Below are 14,582 nucleotides of genomic sequence, written 5' to 3'. Positions count from 1 at the left end.
CTGGATCTGTTTAGTCTGGAGTAGAGAAGGCTGAGAGGGGATCCCATGGTAAGCAGTTGTGATTCACATACCATTCTCTCAAGGAATGGGATGCTGCAGGCTTCAGGAGCTGTTTCACGCCACAGAGCAGGAGTTAAACTGCCTTGACTAGAACAAGCAGAGCTTGAAAGCCCCAGACACTCACACAGTTATCAGCTTTGCTATCACGTCTTACTGTCTAAAACCACTCTTGCAGCAAGCGAGCAGCTCCTCACCCAGGCACACTATCATCTGGCACTGGAGGAGTTCCCATGCTCCACGAGGAATCTTAGTTACACAGACAAAGACAGAACCATTTCAGACAGCCTGACTTTTGCTGGGACAACTTCTGAGCAGGTTCTCTTCTCCTCAGTGCACTGGGCTCAGCAGCAATCACCTGCTGACTGTGCCACACTGTGCAAGAGCCTGAAAGGACAGGATTTTCTTGTACCTTAAAAGCCAATTTTTAACACATACTGTGGGCTGCAGACATGGTCATAGGAACCATAAATGAATACAAGAATGGGGTAAAAAGGAAGGAAATGAGATTATCTTTTCTTCACTGAAGGAATGGCCAGAACAGGATGCCCAGGGAGAGGGAGGAGCCACCATTGCTGGAGGTGTTCAAGGAATGTGTGGACATGGCACTTTGGAATGCGGTTTAATAGCCATGGTGGTCTTAGGTTGATGGATGGACTTTATGATCTTAAAGGTCTCTTCCAACTGGAACAACTCTGTGACTCCATGATCAGTGTCACTGCTGAGTTCTCAGGCCTAAACCAGGAAGGATTCTTTTCAGAATGAGGAATTATCCTAAGGAGATTCAACAAAAACAGTTTATGGTGAAGTTTAGCTGCCTGAACCAGTCCATCAAGCTTTAGATTACTGCAAGGGAGAGAAAGAGAGATAACTGCAATGAGGCAAAGAAAGAAAAGACTTTCAAGCAGGACTGGCCCATCTTTATCATCAAACAGCTCAAGCTCAAAAGAACAGCTTAGTTCTCAGTAAACCACCATCAACACCCCCTCACAACTGCAGCATCTCATCAGCTGAGCCATGGCAGCTCCCTGCATTTGCTCTTGGCTCAAGGCAAGTATCAAGTACAGGCTTTGGATTAAAAGTGACTTAGTTAACAACCTTTTTCTGCAGAGTGAAAGAATACCAAATCCCAACAAGATGATTTGTACTACCCTGAAAAAGTTCACCTCAAAGCAATTTGAAGTGGACAACTACAAAAAAAGTAATCTTTTTCTATGCATTCTACCAACTCTTAGATGCAGGTGAAACCACTTCACTTTTTCTGGGGCAAACACCCAACAGACAACCCAGCTTCTTGGGAACAGCCAGGCTGGAGTTCAGAAGTGCTTTTGCAGAATGGTTTGGGTTGGAAGGGACCTTGAAGACCATCGAGTTCCAACTCCCCTGCCATGGGCAGGGACACTTCCCACTAGAATAGGCTGCTCAGAGTTTCATCCAACCTGGCCCTGAACACTTCCAGGGAGGTGGTATCCACAATCTCCCTGGGCAATCTGTTCCAGTGTCTCACCACCTTCACTGTAAATATTTTCTTCCTCATATCTAATCTAAATGTACTGTCCTTCAGTTCAAAGCCATTGCCACTACACTCCCTGATAAAGAGCTTTCTTATAGGCCTCCTTTAAGTACTGGCAGGCTGCTGGAGCCTTCCCTTCTCCAAGCTGAACAACTCCAACTCTCTCAGCAGGTCCTCAAAAGGGAAGGTGTTGCAACCATCTGAGCATCTTCACAGCCCTGCTCCGGAGGTGCTCCAGCAGCTCCATGTCTGTCTTATGCTGGGCAGCCCAGAGCTGGACACAGCACTGCAGATGGGGTCTCATGAGAGCAGAGGTGGAGAATCACCTCCCTTGACTGACTGCCCACACTTCTCTTGATAGAGCCTAGGACATTGGTTTGCTTCCTCAGCTGCGAGCACCCAGAAGCATTTTGCAGCAAAGACTGAGTTAATTTGTTGCAAGAGCACAAATAAAACGTTTACAAGGCAACAGAATTCCTATCCTGAAACTCTTATTTTGAGCTCTAACGAATTTAAGGGTGTCTCTTTGTAAAATACACAGTTACAAGCTGCACTGATTCTTGCAGATTCTGCTGTTCTCCCTTTCTGAAGGCACTTCCTCAGCTTCCAGCTCCTTCTGTAGCATGGCCAGGTGTTCAAACAGGAATTGGAAGTGGCACTTGAAGCCATGGTTTAATAGCCATGATATCTTGGGTGACAGGTTGGACTTGATGATCTCTGAGGTCTTTTCCAACCTGATTGATTCTCTGATTCTATGGTCAACTGCCTGCAAAGTGTCTTGCCATCTCTCCCACGCAGAATCAAGAGAGCTGAAGGCACAAGGAGCAGCTGATCACCACTGGTTCTTGAAGAACAATATTTTTCTTACAGGCTCTCATGAGATCTTAGAATATAAACCTGAGGAGAGCTGCACCTTTCAAATAATACTACTGAAGAATTCCTCATTAAGTCCAGCCTGATCTAGTGTGGGGTGTCCCTGCCCATGGCAGGGGGGTTGGAACTAGATGATCCTTGTGGTCCCTTCCAACCCTGAATGAAACTATGAAACTATAACAAACTATAAGTGAAGGAGGGCAACAAATACAAGATTTCTTCATTCCATACTCCAAAGTCTGATCAGTTAAGTGTACTACATTCTCTGCCTTATCCTCACACAAGCTTTTTAAATCAAATACACCAAAACCTGACAACAAGAAGGTCTACTTCAATGAAAGCTGGTCTTCTTCCAGAAAAATGGAACAGGAATAGAATAGACCAGGTTGGAAGAGACCTTCAAGATCATCACGTCCAACCTACCACCCAACACCAACTAACCAACTAAACCATGCAACCAAGCACCCCATCCAGTGTCCTCCTAAACATCTCCAGTGAGGGTGACTCCACCACCTCCCTGGGCAGACCAGTCCAATGGGCAATCACTCTGCGTAGAATTTCCTTGTAACATCCAGTCTGAACCTCCCCTGGCACAGCTTGAGACTGTGTCCTCTTGTTCTGCTGCTGGCTGCCTGGGAGAAGAGACCAACCCCCACCTGGCTACAACCTCCCTTCAGGGAGTTGTAGACAGCAAGGAGATCTCCCCTGAGTCTCCTCCTCTCCAGGCTAAGCAACCCCAGCTCCCTCAGCCTCTCCTCACAGGGCTGTGCTCCAGACCCCTCCCCAGCTTTGTTGCCCTTCTCTGGACACCTTCCAGCAACTCAACATCTTTCCTAAACTGAGGAGCCCAGAACTGGACACAGGACTCAAGGTGTGGCCTAACCAGTGCAGTGTACAGGGGCAGAATGACCTCCCTGCTCTTGCTGGCCACACTGTTCCTGATACAGGCCAGGATGCCATTGGCCATCTTGGCTGCCTGGGCACACTGCAGGCTCATGTTCAGCCTACCATCGACCAGGTCCCTCTCTGCCTGGCCGCTGAAGACCGGGAAAGACCCTAACCAATTTCTGTAATTAAATATTTATTTCAGGGGCAGAAACTGAAGTCCTAAAGAACTTGAGTGTATCCTCCTCTCCATATGTACAGTAGGATGACAAAATAACAGCAGTACAGAGTATATGCATAATGAGCTCAAGGAAGCACTTTAAAGTGATTAAATAATAATCCTTCCTAATTTCACAATGCTGCCACTAATGCTGCTTAAGAAACAGCATTACTTTCATGTAGCACTATGCCCATTTGCCAGCAGAAACATGAAAGATAACAACAAAATCATCCCCAAACCCCTACCAATCAAAAAACCCAACCATAACCTTCCCACCTTAGAGGACTAAGCACAAACCTCCTCTACAAAAGCTGTCTCTCCTCTACAAGAGGACACAGTCTCAGGCTGCGCCAGGGGAGGTTTAGGCTGGAGGTTAGGAAGAAGTTCTACACAGAGAGAGTGATTGCCCATTGGAATGGGCTGCCTGGGGAGGTGGTGGAGTCACCATCACTGGAGGTGCTCAGGAGGAGACTTGATGGAGTGCTTGGTTGCATGGTTTAGTTGATTAGGTGGTGTTGGATGATGGGTTGGACACAACGATCTTGAAGGTCTCTTCCAACCTGGTCTGGTCTGGTCTATTCTATTTGTGAAGTCAGAACCAAGCATCAATTATTTGAGTTGTTTATGAACACTGATTTCTCATCAACTTCAACATTACATTCCTACTTAGTCACTTTTAATGACCAGAATATATTAATAGCAATCTGTGCTGTCTTGCCACTGTGTTACTAGACTCCCCTTCGATAATTTATGTGAAGCAAACCATTTCAGAGCCTGCCTGCATATACCCAGAGACTTTGGAAGATAGCTGGGAAGAAAACAGCTAAGCAGAAATCTCACCCCCTTTGCTCATGCCAAGAGCAGGCAAAAATGCAGTGTCATTTTAGCCTTCTGTGTTGACAACTGCAAGCTTTGGACACCATCCTACAGCCCCCTGAAATCTGGAAGCAGCTTGCTACCTTCCAGTTGCCAGCTTCAACCTCTGCAAGCAAATCCCCCTGAAAAAATAACACACTGCATCAAATAGAAACATTTTTTTTCTGCTGCTCACATTTCTTTTGATGCAGCCAGGACCCTGCTGGCTATTTGGGCTGCCAGTGCACGTTGCCAGCTCAAGTGAGGTGCCCCATCCACCAGCACCCCAAGTCCTTCCCTGCAGGGCTGCTCCCAATGCACTCATCACCCGGCCTGTAGTCACGTGTAGGGCTACCCCAGGCCAGGTGCAGGACCTTGCACAGGGCCTTGCTGAACTTCATCAGGTTGGCTTGGGCCAATCTGGCCAGATCCCTGGGGCTGACATCCCTTCCCTCCAGCATGCTGACCACACCACAGAGCTTGGTGCCACTGGCCAAGCTGCTGAGGGTGCTTTGATCCCACTGTCCACGTCACCAACAAGGTTGGACTCGATGATCTTTGAGGTCTCTTCCAACCTTGGTGATACTGTGATGCTGAATAACACTGTATGTGTTATCATCTCAGATACACCACAGCTTAACTGTCAGATCTACTGGGTTTTAGTTTGCCCTTAACTGTCAAATTTACAGGGTTAATTGGGTTGGATTTTTTTTTCCCCAAGCACTACCAGCTTTTTTTAGGCAGCATGGTCAGTTCCAACCATTCTTAGCACACTTTGATCAGCCTAAAAGGCAAGACCCAGGACAAGAACGACAGGTCCAGAGCAGCCTCTCCTGATTTAGAATCATAGAATCAGTAAGGCTGGAAAAGACCTCAGAGATCATCAGCTCCAACCTGTCACCCAACACCTCATGACTATGAACCCATGGCACCAAGTGCCACAACCAATCCCCTCTTGAACACCTCCAGAGATGAGGACTCCACCACCTCCCTGGGCAGCACATCCCAATGGCTAACAACTCTCTCTAAGAAGGACTTTCTCCTAACATCCAGCCTAAATTTCCCCTGGCACAGCTTGAGACTGTGTCCTCTTGTTCTGGTGCTGCTTGCCTGGCAGAAGAGACCAACCCCCACCTGGCTACAACCTCCCTTCAGGTAGTTGCAGACAGCAAGAAGGTCTCCCCTGAGACTCTTCTTCTCCAGGCTAAGCAACCCCAGCTCCCTCAGCCTCTCCTCACAGGGCTGTGCTCCAGACCCCTCCCCAGCTTTGTTGCCCTTCTCTGGACACCTTCAAGTCTCTCAATGTCCTTCTTAAACTGAGTGGCCCAGAACTGGACACAGGACTCAAGGTGTGGCCTAACCAGTGCTGAGCACAGGGCACAATGACCTCCCTGCTCCTGCTGGCCACACTGTTCCTGATGCAGGCCAGGATGCCATTGGCCTTCTTGGCCACCTGAGCACACTGCTGGCTCATGCTTAGGCAGCTGTCAGTCAGCACCCCCAGGTCCCTTTCTGTTTGGCAGCTCTCCAGCCACTCCCACCCCAGCCTGTAGCACTGCATGGGGTTGTTGTGGCCACACCAGCTGCATGAAATCCAGGGAGCTGCTCCTTCTGAGGCTGCAAGTCTCCATCTTTAGTGTTTCTCCAGACCATGCCAAAACCCAGAACTGTAGAGTTTTATTGTTCACTGGATTGCTTTCAGATCTGATTCACAAATTACTACTAAAAATAATCTTCCAAGTAAGAAAATAATTTGCAACCTAGCATGCCAATCACAAGTCTGTCACAGTAAGCACTCAGTACTGCTTGAAACAGATTTTTAGTGTTCTGCCAATGCTTCCCTAGAAAGAAGAATTGGATTTTTAGCTATTACAACTTGAATTATTGAGAAACTCCCAACTTTTAAACAAGCTGTTATTTAAATGCACCCATCTTAGGAAAATCCAGAGTAATTCAGGATAACCTGGAGCTCTGTGTCCAGTTCTGGAGCCCCTAGGACAGGAAGGATCTGGAGGTGCTGGAAGGTGTCCAGAGAAGGGCCAAGAGGATGAGCAGAGGGCTGGAGCTGCTCTGCTATGAGGACAGACTGAGGGAGTTGGGGTTGTGCAGTCTGGAGAAGAGAAGGCTCTGAGGAAACCTTCTTGTGGCCTTCCAGTATCTGCAGGAGGCTCCAAGAAAGCTGGGGAGGGACTTTTGAGGGTGTCAGGGAGTGATAGGACTGGGGGGATGGAACAAAACTAGAAATGGGGAGATTGAGATTGGATGTTAGGAAGAAGTTGTTCCCCATGAGGGTGGTGAGAGACTGGCACAGGTTGCCCAGGGAGGTGGTGGAAGCCTCATCCCTGGAGGTTAAGGCCAGGCTGTGTGGCAGTACAGGAAGCATTGATCAGACAATCAATATGATTGGTAATTAAGCTTCAACTTTATTGTTCAAAAGCACGGCTTATAAAGCATCTTCAGCTAAATATGCACAAGTGTCATTATTCTATTGGCCATTAGTCCAGGGTTACATCATAACATCCAGCCTACTTGTGGTTAGACCTACGTGCAACCTCACAACCTCCTTTCTCAGTAGTTCTTTGTTTCACACATATACTTTGTTTCACATACTGCTATCTTATAAGTAACTACTTCACATGGTGCTATCTTATGAGAAACTGCAAGCACAGTCACAAAGCTGTGGTGGCCTTGCTGCATCAGCACACCAGCTAAGCTGTGAGCAGTAAACAACAAGATGGAGTCTGGCCTACACACTCTGTTCAAACAGCTGTTCCATAGAACCATGTCCCTGCAATTCAAGCCATTCCTCAACAAGGCTGGATGGGGCTGTGAGCAACCTGCTGTAGTGTGAGATGTCCCTGGGCATGGCAGGGGGGTTGGGACTGATCCTGGGCTGCATCAGGAGAAGTGTGGCTAGCAGGTCAAGGGAGGTGATCCTCCCCCTCTACTCAGCCCTGGGGAGACCCCACCTGGAGTATTGCCTCCAGTTCTGGAGCCCCTATTGCAAGAGGGATCTGGAGGTGCTGGAAGATGTCCAGAGAAGGGCCAGGAGGATGAGCAGAGGGCTGGAGCACCTCTCCTGTGAGGACAGACTGAAGGAGTTGGGGCTGTTCAGTCTGCAGAAGAGAAGGCTCTGAGGTGACCTAATTGTGGCCTTTCACTATCTGAAGGGGGCCTACAGGAAGGCTGGGGAAGGACTTCTCAGGATCTCAGGGATTGATAGGACTAGGGGGAATGGAATGAAGCTGGAGGTGGGGAGATTCAGGCTGGAGGTGAGAAGGAAGTTCTTCCCCATGAGAGTGGTGAAGCCCTGGAATGGGTTGTCCAGGGAGGTGGTTGAGGCCCTGTCCCTGGAGGTGTTTAAGCCCAGGCTGGATGAGGCTCTGTCCAGGCTGATCTAGTGTGGGGTGTCCCTGCCCATGGCAGAGGGGTTGGAACTAGATGATCCTTGTGGTCCCTTCCAACCCTGAATGATACTATGATACTATGACTGGCTGAGCCTTGAGGTCCCTTCCAACCCTGACAATTGTATGATTCTACAGCACACTTGTGGTATGTTAGGTTGTCAGTGACATCCATTTGGAAAAAAAAAATAAGGTAGGACCAATCCCCCCCCAAAAAAAGATATCCAGCTGTTGAAATGTGAAACTGCTCCTGCTATGGAATTTCCAAGTCCTGTTTGAAGGCAGTGGAACCAGCAGAGCATTTTGCCTTCCAGGTCATTAGAGCAGTTAATGTTTAAGTTCCCTTTCTGTTCACTGGCACCTGCACACCTCAGGACTGCCACTCAAACCTCTCCATGGCTGTGTGAGAATCAAGCAGATGCTTCTTTTCTCAGGAAATCAAATACTCGTTTGGACTCCTCCAGTGTCAGAGGCTGCTTCTCAAATGCCAGCATAGCTTCACCTCTTTGTGATCTCCTGAACATAGCCCCAGCAGCGTTCAGCAGGATCTGCAGCAGGGCATGTCCTCCTCTAACCTAGAGCTTACCTGCCCCAGCTTCTGGCAAGGAATTCTGGCAAACACAAAGACCATCCTGCTCAGTCCAGTTTTGCTGTGACACAGCTGAGCAAAGGGGGAGGGGAGGTGCCAGGTGTCTCCCTTGCCCATGAAGGGCAGGGTTATGCTGCTTGTTGGTACAAAGCAAATCAATGCTGTGGCTAGCCTGGTGGTTTTTATTTGATGTTCAGATCTTTACTGATTAGAAACCCTGCAGAACAGAACAGAGGCACTGACCATGCCACAAACATTTTGTGTACTTTTACTTAACTTTGAAAAGTCCTAAAACAAGTCAACATCACACAACCTACACCACCTACTCATTTCCCCCCTCACAAATGCTTCTGCACTGTGCAAGTGGGCAGGAGTAACTCCATGAGACAGACATTGACTCCTCTCCAAATCCTTATGAATGCCCATTTTTGAGGCAACAGAACCCTCAGCTTCTCTCTCTGTCTTGCCTGCAGGCCAACCTTTCTCTCATTTCAGTATCTCTGCTCTCTAGTTACTTCTCTGCAACCCACCAGTCCCATCACTGCACAGTATCAAACAGCCCTTAGCAAAGAAACTCACAAGACCAATTCTTTTGTATTCTTGCCACAGGACAGGCTCACAACACCCACCTCTCATATCTGAGATTACCTCCAGTACAGAGTGATACTGGCACACAGGCCTGCAATCAGCTTATCATCAGGGCAGTGCTGTGCTGAACACACTGAGCTAGCCTGGATCCAAGCTGTACTGTCCTGGATTTGGAAGACTAGTGAGTGCTGGTGGAGGTACATCAGCAGATTTCACTGCTCTTATGCAAACCTTGTGGGGAAAAAGAGAGGGAGTTTGGTTGGACCAAGCCAGTTGTGTGCAATTGCTAGTGCTAGGCTGCCTATCACACAGCAAATCATTCATATTACTAGTTTCATTCCCCTCTCTTTCAGTCTCCCCTTGCTTTATCTAAAGGTTTGAAACACGACAGCTGCTACCCCTGACCTTTGCTGTATCGAAGATTCTAAGGCAAGGATGGATGAAAAGGCAAAAATACATCTTGGGTAGCAAGCCAGGGGAGCCTATCTTTAGCTTTTCACAAGGAAATCTGGTTCTGCAAAGCAGAAGAGGGCAGAGAGTTCCAGAGCAAAACTCAGCCATGACCCCACTGCAGGCACAGGAGAAAGAAGCCCTGGTTGCTCAGCTGCTGTTTGCTATGAGATCAGCCTAACCAAAAGCCATCTTTTCACTTTTCATTGCAGGAGCATTTTCACAGACAGTTAATTCTTAGGTTTGAACTGCTTCCTCAATGAGCCCCCAGAGTATTCAAATACAGTGAGGAGTCTACAACAGCATCCATCACTTGGTCCCTCCTCACTTTTGAACTAGTAACAGGTTAGCATTTTGAGGCTGAAGCATTGTGAATAGTAAGAGCATTGTTCCTCCCTCAACTTCTTTCTGCTGGTTTTGGAGGGCACTCAAGCTGAAACCCAGTGGGGTCAAGTGCCGCTTTAAATCCTGAGGAGAGGGGGGTTTAAAAAATAATTCATATAAAAAAGCCAAATATTTATTCCAGTCTCAAATGAAGCAGTCACAGAAGTTTAATATGGATGTCTCCAAGAGACCAGAGAAGCAGAAACTGCTTCCAGACATCTTTAGAATGCCTCTTGTTAATGCACCTCCAGAACAGATCTTTATTACACCTCTAGAAAGGCAGTGAAGTAGCTGATTCCTTTAATCCCACACAGCTGAGACATTCTGACACCAGATTTTTTTAATCAGGATGCTGTCACTTCGCTTGTCCTCCACCTCCATCCATTTGCAGGCATCACAATTCCTTCTCCTCCAGCTCTGGGACAGACTCTGCACCTTGATCACAAGCACAGAGTCTTTCCTCACTCCAGTGGTTTTGTTCCTACACAACTGGAGACAACTTTAGTAGAAGGGAGAATGTGTCATGCACTGGTTACCTATAGGCCAGTGAGCAGTGCAGCACAACCAAGGCAATAGGTTCTAAGGAGGTGACAGCCACACTACTTCAGAATAGCTGTCCTGGGGCATACACTCAGGGGCTCCCCAGTCAGTGCCTGGGGAGCATCTTCTAGCTTGCTTTCATCCAAAAGCAACCCAGTTCTTACCTTCCAAGGCAGGTCTGCAATGTGAACTGAGGTGCACAGGGGATCCCCTTAACTGCCCATGATCTAAGCTGAGCTCTCCTGAGGGTGCACCAAAGACTAATTCACTTACAACACACACTGGACCAGCTTGTTTTCTGAATCAATGTGACCAAGATCAGAAATGCATTCTAGAATCATAGAATCAATAAGGTTGGAAAAGACCTCAGAGATCACCAAGTCCAACCCATCACTCAAGACCTCATGACTAACTAAACCATGGCTTCAAGTGCCTCGTCCAATCCCCTCTTGAACACCTCCAGGGATGGGGACTCCACCACCTCCCTGGGCAGCACATTCCCATGGCCAATTAATCTTTCTGGGAAGAACTTTCTCCTCACCTCCGGCCTTAATTTCCCCTGGCACAGCTTGAGACTGTGTCCTCTTGTTCTGGTGCTGGGTGCCTGGGAGAAGAGACCAACTCCCTCCTGGCTACAACCTCCCTTCAGGTAGTTGGAGAGAGCAAGAAGGTCTCCCCTGAGCCTTCTCTTCTCCAGGCTAAGCAACCCCAGCTCCCTCAGCTTCTCCACACAGAGCTGTGCTCCAAACCCCTCCCCCAGCTTTGTTGCCCTTCTCTGAACACATTCAAGTGTCTCAATGTCCTTCTTAAATTGAGGGGCCCAGAACTGGACACAGGACTCAAGGTGTGGCCAAACCAGTGCTGAGTACAGAGGCAGAATGAGCTCCCTGTTCCTGCTTGGCCACACTATTTCTGCTGCTTGTCAATAACTGCTATTGACTTGACAAGCAGCCAATTGCATGGAAAAAAGGTTTTTCTCCAAGATACCTCAAAAAATAAAGATAACCACACCTTAGGAAACAAACTCAGCCAAGCCACACCAGTGTGGCTCATTGTCCTGTGAAGATGACTCTGACATTAAACAAGATATAGAAATGCTTTTCCATCAAGAAGAATTCAATGTGTTTGTGTAAGAGCAACTCTTATTAATCTTTAACCATAGTATCCATGGAAAAAATAGTAGAGAGGCTCTTAAGCTCCAGTTACAAAATGAGTGCTGTGGCCTTCTGGTTGTGTTGGCATTTTTAGAGAAGCAATACCTTCACTCTGTTAGAGATGTCAAACAGAGATGCTCAAAGCTGAAACTGTGCTTGGAATCAAGTGATAATAACCAATGCCAACCAAAACAACTCCCACAAAACCCCAAACATTTTTATTTATTACCTGCTGCTCCCAGTGCTACAGGCTGGGGTCAGAGTGGCTGGAGAGCTGCCAAGAGAAAGGGACCTGGGGGTGCTGATTGACAGCTGCCTGAACATGAGGCACCAGTGTGCCCAGGTGGCTAAGTAGGCCAGTGGCATCCTGGCCTGCATCAGGAATGGTGTGGCCAGCAGGAGCAGGGAAGTCATTGTGCCCCTGTACTCTGCATTGGTCAGGCCACACCTTGAGTCCTGTGTCCAGTTCTGGGCCCCTCCGTTTAAGAAGGACATCAAAACACTTGAAGGTGTCCAGAGAAGGGCAGCGAGGCTGGGGAGAGGCCTTGAGCACAGCCCTATGAGGAGAGGCTGAGGGAGCTGGGGTTGCTTAGCCTGCAGAAGAGGAGGCTCAGGGGAGACCTCATTGCTCTCTACAACTCCCTGAAGGGAGGTTGTAGCCAGGTGGGGGTTGGTCTCTTCTCCCAGGCAAGCAGCACCAGAACAAGAGGACACAGTCTCAAGCTGCACCAGGAGGTTCAGGCTAGAGGTGAAGAGAAAGCTCTTCACAGAGAGAGTAGTTTGCCATTGGAATGTGCTGCCCAGGGAAGAGGTGGAATTACCATCCCTGGAGGTGTTCACGAGGGGACTGGACATGGCACTTGGAGCCATGGTTTAGCAGTCATGGAGTCTTGGGTGACAGGTTGGACTTGGCGATCTTTGAGGTCTTTTCCAACCTTATTGATTCTATGATTCCATGCCTTAACCCATTTCTGCATTGATCTTTTTTGCTCAACAACATTTGGTGGGTTTTGACAGCTACACTCAAATCACTTTTTGCTGCCCAAGGATGAAAGGATTTACACCTGAAGAAAGGCAAATGTAAACACCAACAGGATTGTGGCAACACTCAGTTTCAAAAAGCATTCTTAATTCCATAAGGACAACACACTATCAAAAGCAGATTCTGAGAAACACTCAACAAGCTTTCAGGAGAGAGCTGAACCAGAACAAGTTATGTTTCACAGAATAGCTAATGGAGAGGGAGCACAGATCTCATGATAGAACCTGCCTCTCTAGGACAGTAAGCAAAGTGAGAGGCTGTGTGCTTCTGTTCAGCAGCATAACAGTCATTTTAGAAATACCATTAGAGGTGTATCTAAAACATTGTCAAGAGGGCAAAGAGGTGAAATGCAGAGGTATCAGAAACCTGCATTTACCCATGGTGCCTCCTGCTCCTCCAAACCATCTAACGTACTTTTCAACTGGCCTCCTGGCCCCCTCCCTACTCCCAGCATGGTTGGAAAAGTCACAAGGAATGAAGGCAATAGCTAAGAGGTTATGGAGTTTGTGCTATCAGCACAAGGGACTCTTCATGGCACACCTTGGGGAATCAAATGGAAGAGAATTAGTGATGAACCTCCAGCTGCAGGGAGCCCAGAGCTCAGACAACACAGCCAGATCCATGCTCATCTTGAAAGTTGTCATATTCCTCCCCCCCTCCTCCCAAAAGCACAGCATAGGACCAGGGCAGCACACCGAAGTGCTACATGCATTGCAAGTTTACTTTCAATCTCAACAAGGGAGTCACCTAAGCAGACTTCCTCACTTCCTGTCCGAAATGGCACTGCTGAGCTGGAAGTGTGTGTGGGCAGGGGGCAAAGGTAGACTTTGAATCACAAACTGATACACTCCCTGAAGGAGCTCAAACCCAGAAACCTCAACTAGCAAAGCCTGCTAGTAACAGCAAGTACTGACAAAGAGAAGAACCACCAAAGCAAAACAAAATATACAAAACCCCAAACACACATAAAGCAAACAAAATAGCCCAAACAAGCAAAACAAAACACAGTTGGAGGCATTGTTACAGTTAAGGAGGTTTTTCGTTTAGCTTTTTTAGTGTAGCTTCCCTACAGAGCCCCACCATTCAAATGTTAACGGTCTCAGCTTCAGCTCTTTTGATTAACTGGGGACATTCCCTGCCTTGCTGTACGGCCGGGAGGAGGTTGGTCTCTTCTCCCAGGCAACCAGCACCAGAACAAGAGGACACAGTCTCAAGCTGTGCCAGGGGAAGCTTGGGCTGGAGGTGAGGAGAAAGTTCTTCCCAGAAAGATTAATTGGCCCTTGGAATGTGCCGCCCAGGGAGGTGCCATGTAATTGTAATTGGCTGCTTGTCAATAAGTTATTGACAAGCAGCAGAAATAGTGAGGCCAAGCAGGAACAGGGAGGTCATTCTGCCTCTGTACTTGGCACTGGTTAGGCCACTTGACTTGAGTCCTGCGTCCAGTTCTGGGCCCCCCAGTTTAAGAAGGACATTGAGACACTTCAATGTGTCCAGAGAAGGGCAACAAAGCTGGAGAGGGGTCTGGAGCACAGCCCTGTGAGGAGAGGCTGAGGGAGCTGGGGTTGCTCAGCCTGGAGAAGAGGAGGCTCAAGGGAGACCTTCTTGCTCTCTCCCACTACCTGAAGGGAGGTTGTAGCCAGGTAGGGGTTGGTCTCTTCTCCCAGACACCCAGCACCAGAACAAGAGGACACAGTCTCAAGCTGTGCCAGGGGAGGTCTAGGCTGGAGGTGAGGAGAAAGTTCTTCCCAGAAAGATTAATTGGCCCTTGGAATGTGCTGCCCAGGGAGGTGGTGGAGTCCCTGTCTCTGGAGGTGTTCAAGAAGGGATTGGATGTGGCACTTGAAGCCATGGTTTAGTTAGTCATGAGGTGTTGGGTGACAGGTTGGACTTGATGATCTCTGAGGTCTTTTCCAACCTTATTGATTCTACGATTCTATGAGTTCTGACCTTGCAGCTCCCTGAACATTTCATACTGAGCCCTGGCTGGCTTCAGACTATACCAAGTCAACAGGGCGTGCAGGCTGCCAG

At 48.2% G+C, this 14,582-nt stretch overlaps 1 protein-coding gene across 6 annotated transcripts in view; it reads right to left on the bottom strand.

Moving 5' to 3' along the window:
* Window positions 1-14,582, bottom strand: part of LOC137447857 (integrator complex subunit 6-like) — a 67,418-nt gene that overhangs the window by 39,981 nt on the left and 12,855 nt on the right. The gene's annotated exons all lie outside the window — the stretch shown is intronic.

This window comes from Melanerpes formicivorus, unplaced genomic scaffold (genome assembly GCF_026170545.1).
Source record: "Melanerpes formicivorus ecotype bairdi unplaced genomic scaffold, bMelFor1.0.p_v2 SCAF_22, whole genome shotgun sequence".
Taxonomy (NCBI): domain Eukaryota; kingdom Metazoa; phylum Chordata; class Aves; order Piciformes; family Picidae; genus Melanerpes; species Melanerpes formicivorus.
Note: the sequence above shows the minus strand (reverse complement) of the source record. Positions and strands in the feature narration are given on the sequence as shown.